Below are 15,696 nucleotides of genomic sequence, written 5' to 3'. Positions count from 1 at the left end.
CCAACGCTTCGTCTCATTGGACCTCGCTGCCTGCTTTGGCAACTCGTCTGCTAGTGTATTGATTTAGCTTGTCTCGTTGTATGTCCCGATGTAAGACATTAAAAAAGTCAATAGACCTTTGGCGTCAAATGTTTATAACAACATTAAACCCACAAAGTTCCGCAATTGAAAATCTAAAGCACAAATTTGGAAATGTCAATGCACCTTTCACATCAAGAGCTTATGAGATTTATACCCATAAAGTTTCGCATTTGATATCCATGCGCTCCATAGATTCCGTGGCCTCAGTGACATGCCGCGGTAAGCCCGCTCACCATCAAAGCGCCCTTGAAACTTTGTGCTCGGATGGGACTGCTTGGCGTTATGTGACTCCCGGTGTATGGGCGTTGCCACGAAATCCAGCCCGAGTTTGCAATCTTCGCGGTTAAATGTTTTTTCGAGCGTCAAAAAGACATTCTAGACAAAATCCAGAGTGATTTCCGGCGCCGGGGGTCGCTTTGGTTGGCGGTGCATGGACAGCACGAAAAAATTTCGGGGGGGGCTGAAGCCCCATAAGCCCCCCCCCTGGCTACGCCCCTGACCACTGCCTGTCATCTCTTCAGCAGCTTCCCTTTCATATCCTTAACATTTTGTTGCCGAGCCCTTTCGGAAGACGACACTTATGCGCATTGTACCGTGTACTAGATAATAGCAACAATATCTACGAAACACAAAAAATACCAATAGCAATACCAATACCAATAGATTTTTTTTTATCTTGTGCGTCTTTCGGTTATAAAAGGAATTGTGGGCCTAATCAGCATACGAACTCTGGCTGATAATTGAAATCGTATTGTACGGGATCCATAATCATCCCACAATGACAACATCGTGGTGCGAGTTTGAACGCGCTAGCTTGCCGCGTTCCTTCAAAAGAACGCATGGTAAGCATCCGCAGAAGCTTTGGTCGAAAATCGACACATTTTGTGAATTCGCCCGCTGACGAACTCTTCAGCTCCTCGACTGGAGTGGCAATGGTGCTGAACCAATCAGCGGCATAGACGTAGGGTATCTGAATAGGCTCATGGCTATTTCGTGCGAGCAGACGTTCATGCTGTGCTAGCTGAGCTCATACCACGCGAGCAGACCTCCTGAGCGGCAGGTCGCGCTCGTCGCTGCTATGTGAACACCGGCCGCAGTCAGTGGCTCCGCCGTCGCCAGTCGCGGTTGGTCGCGCGGCCTCCGTCAGTCACCGGTGCGAAAGCCGTATAACAGCTGCCACGGAACGCTACGAATACATTAAACAGACACTTATAGCGAGCGTTAGCTCATAGACAATAAGTCCTCTAAGTAACAACTGCCATTTCAGCATGAGGAGGGCCTCCACGCTTTTATTTAAATGTACATTAACGCCAGAGGGTAAGCTGAATGAATGAAAAAAAAAAGTCTCGGCTAAATTTATTGTTTCATTGCCCTAAGGTACTCAAAAGTACAGTAGCCTCAAACTATAGTCGAATAAGCATGCAGGTAATATGAACGCAGTCGCCGTATTCAGCTGCTTATTAACCAGCATGTTCAGCAGTGTATTCAATGCTTCTAAAAAAATGCTAAAACACGCTTGTCAGGGAAAAAACAAAGCGTAAAAAAATAGCCTAACCTTTGAACTGTTTAAGACATTAGACACATGTGCGCAAATGGCTCCACGCTGTTGGCACTCTGCAAACAAGGTTAACAATCGAAAAGGGTCAGAGATCGTTGTGATATATATATCACAATATATATATATTAATATATATATATTACATTATTATAATATAATATAAACTGCTAAATATAAATACTTATTCATAGCTATAAACAAACAACGCCGAGTAAAACCAGGACACGAATGCCGACACAGGACGAGTGCTGACTGCCAACAAAATACGTTTATTCGGCGTGTACATGTAAATATGCCCGAGAAACTCATCCTGCGTCGTCTTTCTTGTCCTGGTTTTATTCCGCGCTGCCTTTTTTGGCTATGAATGTTAAAGACTTCTTAGCAGCTCTTCACCGGCTATATATACTATAACTTCTAGGCTGGCACTTATTTCTCTGCCACGTGTCGAGAATCCTGGAAAAAAGAAAAGGAGATTACGCTGGTTTCTTGCCACCGGATGCTGTTCTTTTGTGCCTGTAAAAAGCAAATTCTTCGCTCCTGTGAGAACGAGAGACAGACAGAGAGGGAGAGAGAGAGAGATTTCTTTATTGAAAAGGCAGAGTGTTTACCTAGCATATTTTCGCCTACATGCTATTCTGCAGGGAATGTAACGAAGGAGAAGAATGGCCCTAGAAGAAAGTGGGCAGAATATGAGAACGAACCTAACGCACCGACCATTGAAGCACAGGAAGCGGCACGCTTTGATAGACAGAGGAGCATATGAAAGCGTCCTTATTTCCCTTGATTTGAGGAATAACCATTCAAAGCAGTGTGCTCTGAGCATTACCTAAGTCTGAGTGGGACGTGCTGTCTTAAAAACAAAAGCAAAAAATAACTGCTCGCAGGCGCCAGATGCAAAGGTATAATACAAAAAAAATGTGCGTGGGAATACACTGCAATTTTTCTTTTCAAAGTGACTTGTCTGAAGCGAGATACTTTGTTTCAGTCAGTGCAGCCGTTTTCTTACGTGCGCTCGTCTTGTCCGGATAGGTAGCTAAATACACCTTTACATATGCCATTTCCGTAATGCTAGGATAAAAGCAAATTGATTAGTATGACACGTGGCATTAGTAACTTTAAATCGATGGTCACTGACGCCTAAAATATAATGAGGCGTAAACAGGTACAAAAGTTTAAAAATAATTTACACTTGAACGATGATTTTATGGCATCAATGCCAAGGAGAATATTATTGGCCTATTGATGAGCGCTGAGGGCTCATAGTGCGAGTACGATCATGAAGAGGAACACACAATTAATCCCCTTTCAGAACGCTCTCATTTTGAGAAGCCAAGACACTGACTGACATTGTCACAAGTGACATTAGATCGAACACAATTCAATTTAAGAGTATGGGGGACCATCATCAAGGAAAGCGTTGCAAGAGAGCTATCTAATAGCTTTAAAAAATTTTCCGCGTATATGGCATAGTTTGGCACAATTATTGAACCTGCATACACCATAGTGACCTTTCATAAAACAGTCGTGATCATATGTGTTTTTATTTGTACTGTCATTGTGCATTTTGTATGCTAAACGGAAGCACTGTTTTCTTCGCCCTAGTGCATTGATAGTTTCTTCCTGTTGTGTTGTTAATAGCGTTATATGCAGAAGACTGCATGTTATAGGCATGTGCAAATATGTTTGCAGAGCATGTTACATGTGTACATCATGTGCATTATAGTACGCCTTATCTACAGGGTCAGCATCTATAAGTTTTCCTGAATGTTTAAAAATTGCCTATTGCAGGTAACATAATTCTAGACTTTTAGCTAGATTGTTCAGTTAGGCGGCCATCAGTTGAACATTAAATTAATATACACATTCCAGTAATTAACTACAGTTCCCTAGTTAACTTCTGAAATATTTGCTTCATGACACATATTGCAATTTAGGAAATCTATCCGGGGAGTTTGCAAGGCACATCCACTTAGAATGAATTGCCAAAATCGCACCAGTTTGGAGATATGCACCATCAAACTCGCCGTAAAAATGCACTGTTGTTCCACTTTCTTTTTTTTAACAAAACGCTCTTTCACGCACTGAACCAGAAAGTAACTTTAACGCCCATATATTTCGCGCCACACTTTGAGAATTAATATCTCGGAACTGGTGTTACCTTGGAGATTCGTTTCAAGTGGATACGTCTTGCAGACTCACTGGCTACGATTCGTAAGCTGCGATATGGACCGTAAAGTGATTGATTAAGAAGATAATTAAGGAAATCTTGCTAATTGGTCAGTTACGTGTTTCTATTTTTCGTGCAAGTATTGTCCGCCCCTTTGTGTAGTGTAGCTCAGGGACAAATATTACGCTATCAGCGCCAGGCGATCTTGAATGATTCCAGAAAACTTGGAAATGATACCCCCGTATATCTTAAGTGTACAAGAGTATCTGCGTGCGAGCTCTTGCTATTTATTGAGAGACGCTAGAGGTCCGCAATCATTATAAAGCACTAAAGAAACAGTTCAACTTTATGTAACTTCGACGGCATCTATTAATGTTGCATGAGTAAATTCCAAATCAAGACGCACACTCTAACTCACATCGGACTTACAGTTTAAGCTTCAGATTGGATGTGAAGACAGGAAAAATATTTAGTCTTAAGTATACCGAAGGCAACCCAAAATAAAAATATGTAATGCAGCAAATGAAGTATAACGCAATGACCAACTTACTTAAGTTAATAATTATAATTAGAAGTGGGCAAATAAGAAAATCGGAGGATGCAAGATCATAAAGGAGAAACGAATGACAAAAACTTGACCATAACACTCCATCTAGGCACAATTAGGTGGCTTCTGCGAACAGGTAATAGGTGACTTGATGCCGCAAATGAAGCATATTCTTTTTTACGAAACGTATTGTCGCATGAACCAATGCAGGTTAGAAATCAGTTTCATTATTTACGCTAAGATCACTACTACAATCTCTTAAAGTAGTTGAACTTGCAACTCTCCCTTGCATCTATAAGTCGCACGTACTTTTCCGAAGGAAAATTCTTGTGCTCGTGTTGGCAGGTATTGCGAATGGCAGCAACATGAGAGGTTAATCTGTTTTGTCTTATACGAGCTGTTCAATCTGCTAGAGTGTGTTGGTACATCAAGCGGCTAATTTCACCTGACACGCCTGAACGTTAATAATTTCATGCTTGTTTTTACTTCGTAGAGATATTGCTTAAGTTCAGTAACTTCTTAATATCTCTGGGGGACTGCGAATACGGATACTCGTTTCCACTTTTCCTCCCTTTTCTAGCACTAGACTTCCAACATTTTTGTTTATTTCATGAACCACGGGATCGGAATGAAATGAGCGTTGGAAAAGCGTAGCCTGCGCAAAACAGGCTATGACGTCACACCTATACAAACAACATTGTAAAGAGACTTAAAAGCGTTAGCGGGAGAATGGGAATCTGCTTCCACCGGTGCTCTCTCTTTCTCTGTTGCGTCTACCGGTACGCTAATCTTGTAAGCGTTGTAATTAGTTCCTCCGGAAAGAGAAGCACAACTTCCGAGTTCCGGCTGGTCGCTGCTTTTGTAATTGCGTCTGCAAAGGGCGGCAGAAAAGGAAATTAAGGCACGTAAAGCACTGGCACAGAAATTTGGTTGAGTGCAGCAACGGAGGCACACTAAAGCTAATTGTCGGTGGACCGGTTCGGAACAGAGAGCGAAAGTACGCGAAGCTGCTTAGATTAGATAAAAATAAGAAAGCGGGAGAGCATTGTCATGCCACACTAATACCTGCTTGCGTATATTCATCGAAATGTCAATTCCATGTTAAAAATTCTTTCCCCACATTGTTAAATTAGTGTATGGGTGGTGGAAGCAGATTATCAACTTTCAAAGAGAGAGAAAGAGAGTTAATTGTGTTTGAGCGCCCCTTGTGCCCAGGTGAAGCATGGGATGTGCTTAATTATGCAAGAAATGCCTGTGGAGCTTTCACAGGTGACATGATTATTATGCTTTATAAGAAAGATTCTCATCTGCTTATGTACTTCACAACATCTTTATGGCCGCATACTTAGATCAAAATCACGCTTCTTACGAACAGATTTTATCGTCCGAAAATTTAGCAAGAAGTCTATGGAGAGTCACTCAATTACAGTTGCCTCTCCACGTCAAATCAGTTCGAACGAATGAAACATATGAGGACACAGCGGCATCGCTTGTTTGCCTCATGCTCTAATAGAAAAGTGCCACACGGCTAACATTCAATGGCCTGATTTGATCTGGTTACCCTGATGAAAGGTACTGTGCAGGAGTCTGCGTCAGCCTGTCGAAGGCCGCCTTGACTTGCGATAAGTTACGCATGTGATCAATGAGCGAAAAGTCATAGCACATCGCACCACGAAATACTCGCACCGTCACACAGACAGAAGCGAGCGCACGTATAGCCATACGAACCACAAATGTGATCGTTGGATAGTTCACTAACGCCTTCGTAACACGTTGCTGGGGCAAGAAACGCTCCTTGTTCCTTACATATATACTTGCGTCAAATTTTAAACCCGGCACTTGCTAACTTATGTGAGCTTCAATTAAGCGTAAGTAAAACTACAATTAGCCTCTTTTGTAGCCAACACTTATTTGCCAAGAACCTTTTCGTTGCAAGTGAGCTCAAATGGCTACAGAAACAGCGATATAAAATACATGTGGGAGGGAATATGGCGTCTGCTGTGAGGAGCCAGCTCAATATATCCACTTATAGAAGGTAATGCAGAATAAATGAATTACGTTTACTGCTACCCTGCCTTCTTGTATCCATAATTTGTTACTATAAGTAACCTACGTTCGCGAGTGCTGCTTAGCGTATGGATAATCTGCTTAATTTCATTAACTGAATAAGTATTTCACTCAAGATTTAAAATACGATATACCTAGACGGCATAGAGGACGCTTTTAGGTTTACCTAAGCTCACGCACGAGTCGGCTGTGTGCTTTTTGCGAAGGACCTATATATACAGAGGAGCTGCATGGTGAGACGACACCATCTAAAGTTAAGCTGATCCTTTATAATGCACTATTCTCCTCTCATTTAATATATTTCCATCTTGTGTGGGGTGCCACGTCAAAGGAAAATATCAGTAAATTATTACTGCGGCAAAAAAAGACTGTTCGTCATATCGCAAACGCGCCATTCGATGCACATGCATCTGACCTACTTTCGAAGTTCAATATCGTTTGTCTAGCAAGTTTATGTGAATTTAACCTTGCCCTAAAATACTAGATGTACTTTAAGTATAACAATGAAGCATTCCTGGGATTGTGCAACCTAACAGAACCAACAGGTATATCCTATAACATTAGAGAAAGAAAGAGATGGCTGCTACCACTCTCCCTTATAAATTATGGATCAAATCGTTTATCCAATCGCGTCCCATCCTTATTAAGTAAACTTCTTGAAACGGTGTCGAGATAACTGACATTACGAGGAAAACAATACGATACTTCCTAATTCAAAGTGAGTAATTATTTTTAATCGTTCCTTTGGCTAGGGGAAGTCACTGCTTACCTCCTTTAATTATGTGGTTTTATGTTTTGATGACGTTTTCGCATATAGGATGTAACCTGCAAGACATTTATACACACCTTTATTTGCTATGTTTTCCTATGTTAAGAGAATGTTATACGATAAATTTTCAGCAATTGAAAATAATTATGTATATCTGCTATATGCTGTAGATTCATATATGTCATTCTTACAGACTAAACACACTGCTTTGTATCACTCATCGTAAATTATACTGTATATTCATATACGTCATTTGTACTGACTAAACATACTGCTTTGTATCGCTGATTGTACATTTCGCCTTACACGTATTCACTTTAACATTTGTACATCACACACACTAAAGTGTACAAACTATTTTATTATGTCCCCGTTGTCATGAATACGGGCAACAGCCTTGTCAAGCTGCAAAAAAGCAGCTTTGATTTCTTGTCGCAGCGTTCATTTTTCTGTAAGCGAATTAATTCGAAAATAAAGATTGATTGATTGATTGATTGATTGATTGATTGATTGATTGATTGATTGATTGATTGATTGATTGATTGATTGATTGATTGATTGATTGATTGATTGATTGATTGATTGATTGATTGATTGATTGATATAGGAATTAACGTGACGCTGGGGTGCCGGCTGTAGAAGTGTGCAAAGCGTGCCAAGGACTTAGGCAACATAAGCCGAACTGCAAGCCTACTCTTCTCTTTTCACCATCCATTTCCACCGTAATCATTGTCAAAAATCTTTTGAAAACTTGAAGGATTTAGCAGTGGCGATATTTGAGCGATAGAAAGCGAAAGCAAGCCGCGGAAAAGTACAGAGGTGAACCAGACAATCGCTCAGTTTGCTACCCTAAACAGGCAATGAGGGAAAGGAAAATTCACAGTAGAAAAAAGGGAAAGAAGGAACACTGCGCGTATGCAGGACTTTGCAATGGACTATAAACGGTTAGTGAAACCTATGGACTTCAAGAAGTACAATGTAGCACACGAATAACTTTCCGCGCCAGCGATGAATATGGCCACAGCACAAGAATTCTCGTCTAAGCAAATGTTTTGTAGTCGAGCCGGTTTAGCTCAGCAAGAAACCGATGACCCACGCTAAACTACAAGGAAGAGGCAAAAAAGCTTAAAATCGAATGTAATGGTCAGCTAAGCAGTTCACAAGTTCAGTTCAGTTCAGTTTCATTTCGTTAAAGGCCCCTTTGCTAGGGATATTACATAAGGGGTGGGCACAGTTGATAATGCAACATAAACACAGGTATACAGAAAAGTTGTACAAGAAAGCTACATTTTCGCAAGTGCATAAAAACAAAGAATAACGCGTGAAAAAGCAGGTTATTTTTCAGCCAACAAAGGCACAGAAACGATGTTGGGCAAGTGATTTCAGCGACGTGGTGGGGAAGGGCGTTCCAATCTGATGCTGTGCACAAATGTTCTTGTGGAAATTACGTCCCTCGCTGTTGCCGTGCTCCAAACGCAGAACTCACGAGCAGGCACACCACTTGTTTGACTAAATCAATTTGACAAACAGGCTGCCGCACTATCGTAATTTTGTGACTCACTCTGCACTGTAAACACAGTGATCATTTGGAAATCGTTGCTGAAAGAGCCAGAGCAGACAGTCTAACGAGAGAAAGCGTTGGGAGCACCCCAGAAACAGGATTCACCTAAGGAGGGTAACTGTCGTCAAACGTGACCTGACATACGTAAAGTTTCTTGTCAGTTACTGTTTCTTCTTGTTAAGATAGCGCTCTTTAACACAGTGGTCATATGAATAAACTTCACCTTGGTACAAACATTGTACAGGTATGCTTTGGCTATGTTTCTAGTGATTATTGCCATTACGGTTTGTTCAATGTGGCATCACACGGGAGCGACGACGATGACCCGGTAGATGCATGGTTGTGTGTACCTTTAAAAGCAAGGACGTGTACTCTGCACACGCACGGATTTTCGCAACCTGCCGGTGTAACTGTAACAAAACAAGCTGCCGTTACTCGCCCAGTATTATGTAATTCCGGAAGCTACTGCATGTCGCAACATCAATGCAAGTAACATAAAACTCGAAAATGCACGAAGTACTTCAAAGTAACATTAAATATACTTTTTTTTTATTTGAACGATTGCCAAATGCATGCGTGGCAGAATTAAGAAAGACATAAAGATGGCAGCGTGTTTCCTCTAAAGGCCGAGAAAGGGTTAGCAGGATTTTCTTTTTGCTGCCGCATTGCTGTCAGTGCGGACCAACATGTCGGACAACTAGCCCGAAGTTCCCCCCTTTTGAGCCACATGTGTTTCATCTTGTTCTTCAGTATGTAAGGCACGCTGCGCGCAGATGCGACGTTTTGCTGCCGTGTGTTTCATGATAATAAATCTCAGTTTTTAGTTACCGCTCGTCCGGTCCACTGTTTCGTCTCACGTCCCGTCTGAAGTCACGGTTCTTTTTCTCTTTAAGCATGTCGCACCAACTGGCCCAAAGTTCTCCCCTCTTGAAGAGATGACGTGTTTTGGGCATAATAGATCGTATTTTGGTGAGAATCTTCTCTTATAAAAAATATCAAGACAGAATTTGTTTGTTGCTCGACATGTTTGATCTACCTCTAAAATAAAACAACGTTGCCGCACAACGAGAGCTAGACAGCTCACATAGAATAGATCAACTCGATGTTAAGAAACACAAGCTTGGGTGAGCTATTACATTAACCACAAATGTTATGCCAGCTGGGCTGGCGCGAGACATTCCGGCAGGAGCCTTCAAGCAACGTCGTTTGCGGATCTGCGTCATAAAAAGGATCTGCCAATCACTACATCTAATAGCGTGACGACGGCACCGCTAAAATTCAGAACCGCGAAACTTCCCAGTAAACTTGGAAATTGCTGAAGTAAAACTGAAAAAAGCAAGCAGAAATGCTGGGAAAAGCGGAGACTACGATTAATTACATATATATATAACGTAAACAACGAGCTGACAGGATACAGAAAATATCCTTTATACGCGCGCTCACCCAGCGTCCTCGCTTGTATTGCTGGGTGGGAAACAACGTTTTCATCGTTAGCGAAATCGAAATGCCAGCAGGAAGCGATGGCGCACAGTGCATTTGCAGCCTTCGCTCGCGCTCTCTCGGCGGCTTTGAAAAGCCGAGCGACGGGCCGGACTCTGAGCCGCGACTTCGGCCACGAGGTCGCGAGTGGCACGAAATTAAATCCTGTTCTCCGATTCGAGGCCCCGCCGCGCGCTCTCTCGCTTTTGCTGCGTGCCTCGAGCGCTCACTGGCGGCAGCTACGCTCTTGGCGCTGGAGCGTGTATTGATCTCCACACGCTCGCCTCGCATGCTTCAATGCGCGCCATTTGCGTCGGCTGACGTTTCTCTAAATATTGCGCCAGAGCCTTAAAGCGCTAGCTAACACGAGCGCACGCGTCTAAGGGCATCGGAAGACATGCGCGTAACGGAAAACTAAAAACGGCTCCGAGACGAGAACCGCCAGCGGCGGCGCTCAAGCTCTTGGCGTGCTTGGAAGAGAAACGCGAGTTAGGCGGAAAGACGGCGGGAAAGCATACGAGCACCCAGAGTTCGCGCTCCGTCAGGCGCGCCGTATTGCAGAAACTCTGCAGCGTAGCCGGTTTGCGTAAGGCAAGGTAGATATTTTCAAATGCGAAGCATCTCTTGGTAGACATTTTCCACTTTGACAGTATCTATCTATTTATCTAGCCGCCTACATCTTGGTGCTCTCTATGGTCTTTTGGTAAACTTGGTATTTACCAAAAGGGGTGTGGTATGACAACAGTGTGCGACCAACAGAAATTATTGGGCATGACATGAATATCAGGTCATCAAACAGCCGCCTACGTTTTGGTGCTCTCATGATCGCTTCGTAAACTTGTTAGGTGCCCAAATTGGCCTAGTATGACAAGAGTGTATGACGAACAGAAATAATACGTCATGAAATGCGTGTCATGTAGGTCATGAAACAATCGCCTACGTCTTGGTGCTCTCATAGTCGTTTCGTTAACCACTGCTTCACGTAACATCGATTCCCACAGGACGTGGGATCTGCCGGCGTTTTTAACACTGCGCACATGAGGACCACAGAAACGTGCGAGCGTTGCAAGACGGCATAACACGTGTGATCTGAGTGAGTATTAAACTTTTATTTTCTTTACAGCAGTGATTCCTATTGACTTGTGTTCCAGCACAAAATAAGGACGTAGTTGGAGTATGTCGACGATATATATGAAAATTCTTGAATGTTTTCTGTTGACTGCCAGCTTAAGTGGTACGCACAGACAGTGGACACATGCTGCGATGTCACAAGGGTTCATGTAGAGTATTCACACTGCTATTACACTGCACACGGTTTCCTGCGCATAAACGAAAACGCACGCAAGGGCGCAACAGCAGTCAATGGGAATAATAATAAATAATACACAAAGGAGTTCAAAAATTTTCATTGACTCATTTTTTTACCTTCTTTTTGCTGTTCATTTGATCCGTCTGTGCACTATTTGAATAAGAAACGCTTATTCTGCCTTTCGAGCTGCATCACACTGTTGGACACGAATGTTAACAGGATCGCGAGAAGTCGCAATAAGGAAAGCCTATCTGCCTCTTCCCAGAGAGACAGCATAAAGTATTCTGCGAGGCTAAGAGCCAGAGATTCTAAATGAGCTGAACGGGCTTGGCAGCCGAGGTTGCATCACCACGAAGCGTGCTTATTCCCGTCAGTCTCGCGGTATTTAGGCGCGCCAAAGGGTATTGAACGAACCTAACTCATACTGGCGGCCAGCTTCCCCTTCTCTCTTCGGCGGTTCGGCGAAAACATTTTAAGTGGCCGCCTCGCATCACGGCTGTTTGCGTAACTGTCGTTTTCTGTCGCCACACTAAGGCTTGGGCGGCATCTCGGTTGTTGATCGATTCATGCATACGTGTTTCGCCGTTTCCAAACACTCGAGAAGCAGTCGTGGCTCTAATTGTCTGCTAGATCGCCTTGCACGAATGCCATTCTAATTACGGGGATTAACACAAGTCCCGCCTAAGTTTTAACATGAAGACAATGACGGCAGCCTGCGGTGGATTGTCGTCTCATACAACGGGCAGCCTTTAAAATAAAGAAAAAACAACGTTTTTTCACGAATGATTATTTGAAGCTCCTTGATATTGACTTTTAAATGTTTAAGTGTCTTAAGCTTTCAGTGAGATACCGGTCCACAGGCGAGCCCCGGTAAAACTTAGTTTTGACAATATCCAGTTTCAGATAGTAGCATAAATGAAAGTAGCCATATGACTGCAGCAAACGCGTATGTTCCTAGAACGAGGATGCCGATTAACGTCTCGTTCTGCCACGAGACTCAGGAACAAGGACGCCACATATTGGATTAGTTATTTCTGCATTATTAAAAACGTAACAGCGGGCCTTCGGACGAGGTGATAAACAGAAAACTAGGAGCACTTGAACTTGTCTGCTCTTCGGTTCGTCCAATTCGTCCAATGTCGCGTGCTTGCATTTGAAAGGAGCCCTGCAACACTCTTTGAGCATGGTAAATAAATCAAACTAGAGGCTAGCGAATGGTTCCATGAACACTGGAGCCAAATATTACTCAATTACATGCAACGGGGAAACGCAAGATGCTTCTACGAAAATCAGTCGTGCTTTCCTACGGCTCCGCCATACCCCCGCCATCTGAACTGCACATGATGACGCCATGGCACTCTCGTACGACTATTGAATAGATGTGTTGAGACATCACGAAAAATGTCGCCTTTAGAAAGATATGTGGCGCAAGGTTAAACTCCAGGAAAATAATAGGAGGAGACAGAAAGAGCGCCAAACAAAGGGCACTCTTTCTGTCTTTCCTTATTTCTTTCGTTGAATTTACCCTTTTGCCCCAGATGCTTCTTGAGCTATGCATGAACTAGCCCGACATAGTGCTCTCGTAAACATTAACGTTATCAACGGCCACAAAAATGTTGGCAACGATAACAATGTTCACGGTACTTGACGTATTAGAAAAGTTGGGAGGCAATTCAACCTCCAGTTGAAGTCTATATATGAAAGACAAAATCTTGCTGAGCGAGATGGTTGATGCGATAGGGGCGGAGTCAGGGCGCACTGCACTTTATCGCGTCGCTCCTCGCGTAAGAAGCGTAGGAGGAGCGCCAGACTCAATTTTCTTTACTGGACTATTATCAGGATTCGCCCGCATTTTTACTAGGACGAAATGTAAATTATTTTATGTAATTTCCGGGATTTAACATGTCGAAACTATGAACCGATTATGAGGCAGGCTTTCATGGCTGCGAAAAGCATCCGTGGACTAATAGTTACACTATCAGGCTTCGGTGCTGGATGTTCTCCGTTGAAATCAGGCCGTTGGGCTATTTTATCGATTTATTTTTTCAGAAAAGCCAATTTCACCATCAGAGCGAAACAATGAATGCGATAGCCACATGTTAGATTATTAGATGAAATAAGGTTCGTAGCTTTAGCGGCCGAATGAACTGCCGTAAAAATACACTGGCTAAGTAGAGACGTGCGGCGTGAACTGCGCAGGCATGGATGGGCACTAAGAACTTGATGACCGCGAGCAGCATCGGCTGGAACTACAGGGTCTTGTCGGCGTTGTCGCCTTGTGTGGACCTCGCGTTCCCGTAATGTGGCATACTCGCGCCGGGCAAGACGTGTCTACCTGCTTCACGCTTTTGAACTGCAGGGTTTTGTAGACGTTTTCACTTAGACTAGGCCTCGTGTTCCGGCAGCCCCACGTCTGGCTGCCTCTGGCGCTAGGCTTCAGCCTGCGCCCAACATTGTTGGACACGGCGTGCCGAGTGACTGCTGCCGCAGACCTTCTGGACAGAGGGTGCTTCACCGGTGAGCGTGCAGCTATGGAATGCCATTCACGCTTCCCAAACAGCTGGAGTCGAAACCTTAGTCACCTCATGATAATTGACGAGCAATTACGTGTCGCGTCTTCATTTGTTCGAAGACCCAGAGCTGATGAACGAAACAAGTTTTTGAACCAAAAACTACAATGGGTCATCGGCCACGATCGTCTAAACGGCAACGCCAGTCCTTGTGTGCTTCACTCGAAGCACCAGCGCCCGCCTGCACCACGACGTGGGCCCGCTGCAGACTATTGACAGGCAGACAAAGACCCTCCCTTCAGGGTACCCCTACCGTTGCATTCTTTGCTATTAGTTAAGCCTAGAAAGAGTCAACGTTTCGTGCCTTACTGTCTAGTACTCCAGTGCGCGCGTGCACAGGAGTACTATAAATTGTGCTCAAGTATAGATATAGCTCTTTGAAGTAGTGCTTTATAAGCATTTAGTAAATGTCCAAGTTACACATGAGCATTCATAGTTATTAACTTCCTGCCTCGGCGACAAATCTAATGCGCACCTAATCGCAGACGATATAATAGGTCAGGGAAGTATTTAACTAAGGTAGCTTAAGGCTATGATTGAAGACGTCAAAATACCTGCTGTTTCATACATACTATTTTTCAGTACACATTAGGTTCCTTTAGGGGTTTTTTTAATTTAATGGGATTAGCTTTATTTGCCTACATCAGTCATTCTGAACCTGCCTGCCTGCCTGCCAGCCTGCCTGCCTGCCTGCCTGCCTGCCTGCCTCTCTCTCTCTCTCTCTCTCTCTCTCTCTCTCTATCTATCTATCTATCTATCTATCTATCTATCTATCTATCTATCTATCTATCTATCTATCTATCTATCTATCTATCTATCTATCTATCTATCTGTCTGTCTGTCTGTCTGTCTGTCTGTCTGTCTGTCTGTCTGTCTGTCTGTCTGTCTGTCTGTCTCTCTGTCTGTCTGTCTGTCTGTCTGTCTGTCTGTGTCTGTCTGTCTGTCTGTCTGTCTGTCTGTCTGTCTGTCTGTCTGTCTGTCTGTCTGTCTGTCTGTCTGTCTGTCTGTCTGTCTGTCTGTCGGTCGGTCGGTCGGTCCGTCCGTCCGTCCGTCCGTCCTACTACGCCAAACCAGTGAACCAAGTTGTCTACCATCTTTGGCGACTACGTACATGCTCATCGACGTGATGCTGTCGTGGTCGTTCCATCTTCGTCACTCCAGCTGTGTGACCAGACTCTCCTCATGTCGCCGTCGTCACGCCTTCTACGCAGCCTCAATAGCCCCACTTGTCTAATGCCTTGAGTAACAAGGTATGCTCTCGTGGTCGTGATGCCATCGTGGTCTTTCCATCGTCATCACTATATCTTTGTCATTTGTCTCTCGTCATGCCGTTGTCGTCGGGCCGTTGTCGCCATACCATTGTCATGCCGTCGGCGTCATTGTGGCGTCGCCATACAACCGTCGTCATACATCCGTCGTCATACCGTCGCGGTAATTCCATCGTCGTCATTATAACTTCATGATCCGACTCACGTCGCGCCGTTATCATCACACAGTCGTCCTCGTACCGCCGTCGTCACGCTGTCGTTTTACTGTCGTCACCACTTGCGCAACATCATGCCATCGTTGTCATGCCACCTTGGTCTTT

General features: G+C 43.8%; 1 protein-coding gene and 1 long non-coding RNA gene across 6 annotated transcripts in view; one reads left to right on the top strand and one right to left on the bottom strand.

Annotated features, from left to right (window-relative positions):
* The window catches only part of LOC135899974 (irregular chiasm C-roughest protein-like), an 872,345-nt gene that overhangs the window by 359,863 nt on the left and 496,786 nt on the right, over nucleotides 1-15,696 (bottom strand). The gene's annotated exons all lie outside the window — the stretch shown is intronic.
* The window catches only part of LOC135899977 (uncharacterized), a 322,265-nt gene continuing 317,302 nt past the window's right edge, over nucleotides 10,734-15,696 (top strand). Inside the window, exons 1-2 of the long non-coding RNA XR_010563761.2 lie at nucleotides 10,734-10,825; nucleotides 11,231-11,322. This is a non-coding gene — a long non-coding RNA (uncharacterized lncRNA). The remainder of the gene's footprint in view (nucleotides 10,826-11,230; nucleotides 11,323-15,696) is intronic.

This window comes from Dermacentor albipictus, chromosome 4 (genome assembly GCF_038994185.2).
Source record: "Dermacentor albipictus isolate Rhodes 1998 colony chromosome 4, USDA_Dalb.pri_finalv2, whole genome shotgun sequence".
Lineage (NCBI taxonomy): Eukaryota > Metazoa > Arthropoda > Arachnida > Ixodida > Ixodidae > Dermacentor > Dermacentor albipictus.
Note: the sequence above shows the minus strand (reverse complement) of the source record. Positions and strands in the feature narration are given on the sequence as shown.